Source organism: Ailuropoda melanoleuca, chromosome 2 (assembly GCF_002007445.2).
Source record: "Ailuropoda melanoleuca isolate Jingjing chromosome 2, ASM200744v2, whole genome shotgun sequence".
Classification (NCBI taxonomy): Eukaryota; Metazoa; Chordata; class Mammalia; order Carnivora; family Ursidae; genus Ailuropoda; species Ailuropoda melanoleuca.
In genome coordinates, this window is record NC_048219.1 from 67,958,277 (window position 1) to 67,968,241 (window position 9,965).

The following is a 9,965-nucleotide window of genomic DNA, read 5'->3' on the forward strand; positions in this document are numbered from 1 at the left end:
TCAGGATTCTAGGCATCATATACAAAATACAATTACCTTTCTATACTAGTAATGAAAAACTGGAAATTGAAATTTTAAAAAATACCATTTATAATATCATTAGAAAACAAGAGTATCTTCTGGGTAACAATATATGCAAAATCTGCACAATAACAATTGTAAATTATGGCTGAGAAAAGACTGAAATAAATGAAGAGATATATTCATGGATTGGAAGAGACAGTACTTTTATTTTTTTAATTATTTTTTTAAGTAGGCTCCATGCCCAGGGTGAAGCTCAACACAAGGCTTGAACTCAATCAAGACCTAAGCTGAGATCAAGAGTCAGGCATTTAACTGACTGAGCCACCCAGGCACCCTGGAAAAGTCAGTATTTTAAAATATCAAGTCTACCCAAATTGATGAAGAGATTTAAGACAGTCTTGATCAAAAGCCCAGCAAGACTTTTTATAGCAATTGACAAGTTGATTCTAAAATTAATATTGGAATTGGAAGAAGCTAGATAGACAAAACAATTTTGAAAAAGCAGAAAAAATTTGGAGGACTTATACCACCTTATTTCAAGATTCATGTCATAGCTACAGCCATGAAGACAGCACAGCATTGGTGTGAGGTTAGATATATAAATCAATGGAATTAAATTGAGAGTTTAGAAGTAGATCCACAAATGTATGGCTAATTAATTTTTTTTAAGTTGAGAAGATAATTTTGTGGGTAATAGATAATATTTTCAACAATTGGGCCTGGAAAAATTACATGTCCATATGTTAGCAAATAAATACGATCTTGATGAACTTTATCTCCTTCCACATGCAAAAAAGTAATTTAATAAGATTCATAAAAGCCAAAAGTGTAAAACACATAGAAGAAAATGTAGGAGAAAACCTTCATGACTTAGGGACATACTAAGATTTCTCAGCTGAAACAAATGAACACAACTTTTAAAAAATGATAAATTGGTCTTTTCCCCCCCCTAGAGAAAGAGTGTCTGTGGGGGGTGGAGGACAGAAAGGATCTTAAGCAGGCTCCACACCCAGCATAGAGCCCAATGAGGGTCTTGATCTAGTGACTCCAAGATCATGACCTAAGCCAGAATCAGGAGTTGGATGCTTAATGTACTGAGCCACCCAGGCACCCCAAAAAATGATAAATTGGTCCTAATCAAAATGAAAACCTTCTGTTCTTCAAAAGACATGGTTGATAAAATAAGAATGCAAGCCACAAACTGGGAAAAAGTATTTACAATACGTTTATCTGATGAAAGACTTGCATCCAAACTATATAAATAGATGATAGATGATGATAGAAGATAGGTAGGTAGATAGGTGGGTAGGTAGACAGATAGATACGTAGATAGATGATAGATAGATAGATAGATGATAGATAGATAGATAGATGATAGATAGATAGATGATAGATAGATAGATGATAGATAGACACTAGATATAGGTATAGTTACAAACTCCTACAACTCTGTCAGAAACAAACAACTAAATTTGTTTAAGTAGCAGAAATTTGAATGGAAACTCAGTAAAGAAGATGTAAGAATGGTCAATAAGAATAGGTAAAGAAGCTCAACATCCTTCATCATCAGAGAAATGCAAACTAAACTGTTATAAAATAACTTACACATTCATGAGAATGGCAACATGTAAATGACCGATGATACCAAGTGTTAGCAAGAATGTTGAGCAACTGGAACTCTCTCTGTTACTGATAGGATGTAAAATTGTGTAACCACTTTGTTCCATTTGGCAATCCATCTGACAAAGTTTGACCCAGAGAATCCACTGTTGAGTCCCCTCCCCCCAAATGAAAAACATACATACATGCAAAAATTTATACACAAATGTTTATGGTAGCTTTATTCAAATATCAAAAACTGAAAGTAACTCAGATATCCATGAATCTGTGTATTGTTAAATGAATCATATTTTTACAATTGAATACTACTCAGCAGTAAAACAGAATGAACTACTGATTAATACAAAAACATGATTGAATCTGGACCCAAATGAATATATACTGTCCAATTTCATTTATGTGAAACTTGATAAACAACATATCTATTTTATAGTAACAGAAAGATCAATGGCTTCCAGGTGCTAAAAGATGGGTATGGGAATCACCTGGGTGAGGCTCAAGGGAACAGTTGGAGTGATAAAAATATTTTTTATCTTTAATGTGGAGGTGATTTTACAGATATGTAAATTTTATCTCAATAAAGTTTATTGTAAAATAGTAGATAAAACTTTTCATTCATCTGTGTAAAAAACTAAATTTTTTTTTATTATAGGCATAGATTTATCAAATCAGTATGTTGTATACCTAAAACGAATGTAACATTTTGTGTCAACTATGCTTCAATAAAAAAATTGATAATAGGCTTTGGAAAAATAGATGCTTTCAAACATATTGCCTGATATATGAAATGTATAACTTTAAGCTAAGGCAATTTCACAGTATTTTTAAAAATTAAATATATATATATATATTTTAATATATTTTAACACATAAATATATACTTAAAATATATAAAATAAAAGTATATTTAAAATATATATATTTTTTTTCTGACTGTACTTCCAGAATAAAGAATGTATACTAGAGGTACACGCTCCTATGTTCAATGTGACATATGTATAAGGTTTTCATTCCATAACTGTTTATAATAGTAAAAAAAATGAAATAACCCAAATGTCTATCAATAGAAGATTGGCTAGTAAAACAAATGAGAATATATTCATTCAATGGAATACTATCCAGCTATAAAATAATGACAATGTCCTTTATATATTGAAGTGGAATCATCTGTAAGATACACTATTAAAAAAAAAACAAGGTGCAGATCAATTTTTATAGTATATTATTTTTTGGCTTATAATGTATTTGCTTTTGTGCACTTAAAGTTCTCAGGGAGGATATACAGAAAATCTGTCAAACTGGTTATTCCAAATGGGAAACACTGTGATTGGGAGTCAGAAGTTGAAGGAGAATTTTTAATGAATACAATTCTAAGCTTTCTGACTTGGAACCATTTAAAAAATAAGTAGAATTAAAAAGCAATATAGGGGCTCCTGGCTATCTCAGTCAGTAGAGCATGCAATTCTTGATCTCAGGATCGTGAGTTTGACCCTCGCATTGGGTGTAGAGATTATCTAAAAATAAAAAAATCTTTAAAAAAAAAGCAATGTAAATTTTTAAAAATGAGAATGCCATTGGTATAGGAATAAACAAAATAGGGAAAGAAGTGTAGTATTGTTAAGCAACACACTCACAAATTTTTGCAAATTGTTGTCAAATAAAGGAGTCATCCAAATTATGAAGATAGAATTGGCTATTTCATATACAGTGTTAGATAGTTGAAAAAAATAATACCTGAATTATGTGAGTAATGTTTTCAAATCAAGTACCTCAAAAGCAAGCTCAGACTGGTTTCAGATAATTTATTGGCTTACCCAACATATGTTTAGGGGGGTACTGAGTTCATGTGTGTCTTGATGCCATGCCACAATACATACAATATTATCAGGATCTGGTTCTCTTACTCTCTTAGTTTTGTTCTTTTTTTCTGTGTGCTGACTTCGTTGTTCGATAAGGTCTTTGCCTAAGCTACAGCAACTCTAAACATCATACTTCTCTCTTCACATCCAGTGAATAGTCTTATAATTTAAAATGAATTGAGTTTCATCTATCAATTATAATTCATGATATTAATAGACTAAAGGGAAAAATATGTAATTTTTACAATTGCGGCTAAAAAGAAATTGGCTAAAAGGCAAGGTATGGTTTTCCAAAAGGCATTAGCAAATTAGGAATAGAAGAGGATGATCTTGGGATACCTAAGTGGCTCAGCGGATGAGCATCTGACTCTTGATTTGGCCTCAGGTCATGATCTTGGGGTCATAAGATCGAACCCCATGTCAGGCTCCACACTCAGTGGGGAGTCTGAGATTCTCTCTCTCCCTCTCCCTCTGCCCCTCCCCTCCCATGCTCTCTCTCTCTCTCTCCCTCCCTCTCTCTAGAAATAAGTAAGTAAATAAATAAATAATTAAACTTTTTTTTAAAAGAAGAGAAATATATTTTACATGGAAAGATATATATACCAAAACCTATAACAAACTTTGTACCTAATAGAAAAACTTTTAATGCATTCCATTAAAGATGAGGAACAGTACTAACACTGCTACTATTTAACATGCTATTGGAGGTTCTGGCAAAGATATAATGAAAGAAAAATAAATAATATAAGCATTAGAGGGTAAGACATAAAACTGACATAATTTGCAGATAATGTGAATATCTACTTAAGAGAGATTTGGTTCTCTACAACCAACAATAGCCAAATAGAAATTAACTTTAAGAGAATAACGCAATAGCAACAATAACAATAAATTGCCTGGGAATATCCTTAAAAGAATAGGTAAGATCTCTGTGGACAAAGCCTCAAAGCTCTAAATAACATAGAAGATGATTTAAATGAAAAGAGAGGTGTTCCATGTTCTTGGATGACATGTCACAATTTTATAAAGAGTTACTGCTGTCTAAATCAACCTAAATGTTCAAGAGAGCTACAAACAAAATTTGTTGTATTTTTTGAGGAATAATTACTCTAAAATTTATTTTAAAGAAGGGCTTTAGCCTCCCTTAGCTTATGGAGGAACATGGCAGATGGGCTCACACAGCTGCAGGACGTGATGCATTGGCTTGCAGATAGGTTTTGGAATGCCATCGGAGTGCTGGAGCACTGTAGCCCTCCTGCTTCCTTTACTAATATTCAGACAGCAATTAGCAAAGACCAGCCTGCTAATCCTAAAAAAGAATATGTCCAGTTTTTTGCAGCAGTGATTGCACGAACAGCAAAAGACACTGATGTTTTGATAGATTCATTCCCCAGTGAAGAATCCACAGTGGCTTTACAGGCTGCTCGCCTGTATAAGCTGGAAGAAGAAAACCATGAAGCTGCTACGTGTCTGGAGGATGTTGTTTATGGAGGGGACATGCTTCTAGAAAAGATACAAAATGCACTTGCTGATAATATGCAGTCACAATTGAAGACAAGGAGTGGTACCATTAGCCAGTTTCTTCTAGACTCGTAGCACCAGTATATACCATGTGGCTGAGAAAAGAACCATTCAGTGCCATTAAGAATTCTGCATCAGGTTTAGATGGAAGCCTTACCAACAGCTACAGAAACATTAAGCAGTATGATGCATATTATCTTTTTAGCTATTTTTAATAATCTTCTCTTTTCACTCTTGATAAATAAGCCTCTAAAACTGCAATTGAACTAGCTTTAAACCATCATTATATCATCATTTTTTATTATTAGAATGAAATTATTGAAGCAGATATTGCATTAATGGTTATAGTATAATTAAACAGATGTACTTTAAAAATCAAAAAAATATAAAAATATAAAAACAAAAAGGGGAAACTTGTTTTACCAGATATGTTAAGATATTCTACAAAATAGTAATAAATGTTATATACTGTTGGTGCAGTAACATATAAATGAACCACAGACTATTTTGATGAGTCCAAACAGACCTATATAGATAAGAGAACTTAACATACAATAAAGGCAACACTGCAAAACAATGAAGAAATCTGTCAAGACCAAATGTTGCAGAGGATTTGGTTCAATGGGAATTTTTATGCCAGAGGGAATGTAAATTGCTATGGCCACTTCGGAATGTAATTTGGAATGAATATTCTCAAGCACCATTATACAACTTTTGCACAGGTGCCCTGAGATTCTTACATAACTGTGTTCTTAGCAGCACCATGGTTACAATGGAAAGAATGTGGAACCAATCCAAATATCAATCAATGAATAAATAAAGAATAAGAATGAAAAAAAAATTATGTTGACTCAACTTTATTCACAAGAGTGTACATAGTAGTAAAATTAATGAATTACAAATATACAAAAAAACCCAAACATATGAATTTTGGAAACTTGATGTTGAATGAAAAAAGTCCAGAGAACTACATAATGTATGATATCACATACATGATACCACAAAACTGAATAATATATTGCTAAGAGGTGTGTGTGTGTGTGTGTGTGTGTGTGTGTGTGCGTGTGTGAAATTACACTAAAAAAGACCAAAAAGCAAGTTCTCTGGAACATCTAGCTTGCCTTATCCACTCCAAAGAAATCCCAGAGGCAGAAATCCCCTGCAGACACTTGCAGTCAATACTCCATCCGTATTTATAGGAATGGTGAATGCCAAGAGGATGTAGGTGGGGCACTGACAGTGTCTGCTACGCAAAGATATGTGAGCACAAATTGAGGAGAGCAATGACTTAGGGCAGAAACAGATGTATGCAATGCAGGAGAGCACTTAGTAGATACCTGTGACTTTCTAATTCTCATATTTCAGCTGGTTTGTGTTGTTAGTTTCATTATTATTCTTCCTATCCTACATATATTTTTTCAACACTTCATTAATATGATAAAAGGAAAAATAAAACACTTTTTTGACATGAAAAAATAAATTAAAAAAATAAAAGTTCCCAATTAGGAAATAAATTGTTTCTAGTTACAAAACCCTGTTAATTGCCCAGTCTGTTTTCGGCAGAGTACAAATATGATAATTTTTTTTTCTTCAATAATTTGCTTTCCTTTTTGGTCTCTTAAGACATTTTGGGCAGAATATATAGCCACGTATTCAATTTCAGATGTTAAAAGTCCAGTTGATTGCATCTTATAGATAATTCAGTGCTTACCCTCTCACTGCCAGTGCGTGCAAGATATCGGATGGAAAGCAGGTGCCCTGTGGTGGACATTTTCATTCCTCTTGCCGCACAATGTCTCTCCTCCTTCAGGCATCTCCAGGGCTGGGAGAAGAAAGGAGGCATTAGAGAGAAGGAGTAAGGAAGCTCTTACTAGTTGTTAATAGTCTACTTTTGATTGCTCGTGTCCTCAGCACAAGCAGGTGCCGTTTTGCTTCTTGCCAAGCCATTTGGGGAGCCCCAGGAGAGGAGTCTAATTGCCACTGTTTACTTTCCTCATGCAGAGAACACTGTCCTCTTCAATCTCTCTATGTTCCCAGAGCCTTTGGTACATGTTAGAGGAGGTCATCGAGAGGATGTGACTGCCAGGTAACTGGAAAACTGGACCCAGAGAAATCGAGGCTCCTCATCCCTCCCCAGTGCTTGAAATGTAAGTTCTCCCCACACTGTTCCCACAATGGGAGCCATTTTCAAGGACACAGCCTTGAGAGATCGATATGTTGCTGAGACCATCCGGATAGTATATGTGACTGAATTCCGTTAAGGCCTCTATATAAAGCCTCTAGAAAGATTTGGCAGACAGGTGTGGAAATCTACTCATCTTGTGGCTGCCCAAGAAAAGCCTCCTAAGTTAATTCCCTCACTTATTTAACCTTCCACCTACCTATCTGGAGGGGCCTCTTTCCTTGGGGTCTCCGTGCCCTCCTCCTCCCCTTGAGGAGCATGTTTCAGATTACACCTGGGAAGCTCCTGGGGTTTGTGAAGCAACGGTATATTCCGTAGCCTCTGGCTACTGGGGTTTTCTCATCTGGCCATGATCTTAAGAGGAGTGCCAGGAAAAACAGTGGAAACCCAGGTGTCTGCCATGTCCGTTTTAAAAGCTTATGGGATGCCCACTTTAGCATATTGGCCTATATTATCTTATTTAATTCTCAGAACAATCCTATGAGGTAAGTACTATTTTTAACTTTATTTTGCAAATAACAGAAGTGTAACTTAAAGATACTGACAAGCCTGCAGCTAACTATTGAATGCTGGGGCTGGATAGAACCAACCACTCTTTCTTTAGAACCTGAAGCCAAATGATAATCAATATGATGCTGGAAGGAAATGAAATCAGACAAATGGAGGTCATTTCACCCAGGCCGTGTTCAGATATGATGAATCATTCCTGTCTACAACAGAAACTTTATTCATTTTCCTTAAAATTCAGTGTCTATCCTTCCTGAAATGTGCTGGTTGTTTAATTACTAGTCTTTAAATGTCAGCACTTTGCCCTTTGGCTTATGTTTTCTAAATTCCCATATCAATTAACATTTTCTTTAGCTATGTTTAAAAACATCAGCCAGGCTAGTTTTATCATGATTATAATTTTATGTGGATTTTACTTTCTTTTTTAAAGAGGATAATCTTCTCTCCCCCAAATATAAGTTATTTGGAAGACATAGTACTGTTTCTTACCTTTGTAACTACAAAAAGAGCTGCAACATCCAAATTTATGATGATGTATATAGGAAAGCCAAAAATGTCTGCAAAACAGGTTCTGGAACTAAAGACCATTTTTAGAATGGTCTCATGATACAAGATCGATATACAAAAGTTAATCACAATGTTAATTACTAGCAAAATTGTAATTTTAAATTTCAAAAATACCATTTACACTAGCTAATCTGAATATGAAACCATTAGGAACAAAGCTAACAAAGTTTGTGCAGAATTTTTATGCAGAAAACTAAAAAAAAAAATTGAAGGAAATCAGAGAAAACCTAAATAAATGGGGAGATACACTGTGTTTATGTTTTGAAGACACAATATTGCTAAGATATAAATTCTCTTCAATTTAATCTATAGATTCAAGGCAATTCTAATCAAAACCCCAAGGTTTTAGGTTTTTTAAAAAATATTCACAAGTATCTTCTGAAATATAAACAGAAAGATAAAGAAACAGAATAATAAAAACAGTTCTGAAAAAGATCAAAGTGGAAGACTCATACCACCCGATTTCAGGACTACATATGAGCTATAGCAAGAAGAAAAGAAAGAACATTGTGGTATTGGTGAAAAAATAGACACACAGATCAATGGAACAGAATGGATTGGTTACCTGATATCATTTGTGTCATCTATTTTTCCTTGATAGATAGAAATAGAGGTTTATCAATCTTCTTGATCTTCTCAAATATGAGATCAGGCCGAGCATTTGGGTCTGATTTATATTTCATTGATTTTCACTATGACCTCTATTATTTCTTTTCTTCTGCTTAATTTTGGTTCATTTGCTTTGTTCCTTTTCTTCTAGTTTGTTAAGATGAAAACTGAAGCAACTGATTTAGGGTATTCATTCATTCCCATTATAAATGTTTAGTGGCATAATTTTCCCCAAAGGACTGCTTTTGGTTCATCCCCCAAATTTTAGCACATTGTGTTTTAATTTTCATTCAGATAAAAACATATTTTTAATTTTCCTTTTGATATTTTCTTTGACTGATGGGTAATTTAGATGTGTGTTACTTTCTGTGAATTTATTTTCTTTTTTCTATAAAAAAGTTAATTTTGTATGTCAGCTTGACTAGACTGTAGTGACCATAGTTTGTTGGGCAAACACTAGTTTAGATGTTGCTGTAAAGGTAATTTTTAAGTGTAATTTACATTTATAATCAGTCGACTCAAAGTAAAGCAGATTATGTTCCATAATGTGGGTGGACCCTATACAATTAATTGAAAGCCTTAAGAGAAAAGACAGGTATCACAAAGAAGAAGGAATTCTGCCTCCAGATTGCAACATAAAAATTCTTCCTGAGTTTGCAGCCTTTAGATGCAAAAATGCAACATCATCTCTTTCCTGAATTTCTAGTCTGCTGGCTTGAAAAACAGATTTCAGATTTGATAGTCCCCACAATTACATGAACCAATGAGCTAAATCTTTAAAATCTTTCTCTTTTTCTTTCTCTGAGATATATATATATATATATATATGATATATATATATATGAGATATATATATATATATATATATATATATATCTCATATATATAGGTTCCATGGATGGGATTCAAGGGATCCAGAAACATCTATAAATTGTTACATATGTATGTTTGCATACATATATGTTATACATGTATGTTTGCAGGGAAGGGGATTCTTAACTTCCAGGAGATTCTCAAAGGACCCCTTAAGTCCAAAAGAGGTCAAGGATCATTGGTATAATAAAAAAGAATGAAGT

At 33.8% G+C, this 9,965-nt stretch overlaps 1 non-coding gene across 1 annotated transcript; it reads left to right on the top strand.

The window, feature by feature from the left end:
• The first annotated feature begins 4,664 nt into the window (after nt 1-4,664).
• Nucleotides 4,665-5,099, top strand: LOC100481213. The gene has a single exon (XR_002144529.1). It is a non-coding gene; the product is annotated as a mediator of RNA polymerase II transcription subunit 21 (transcript).
• The last annotated feature ends 4,866 nt before the right edge of the window (nt 5,100-9,965 follow it).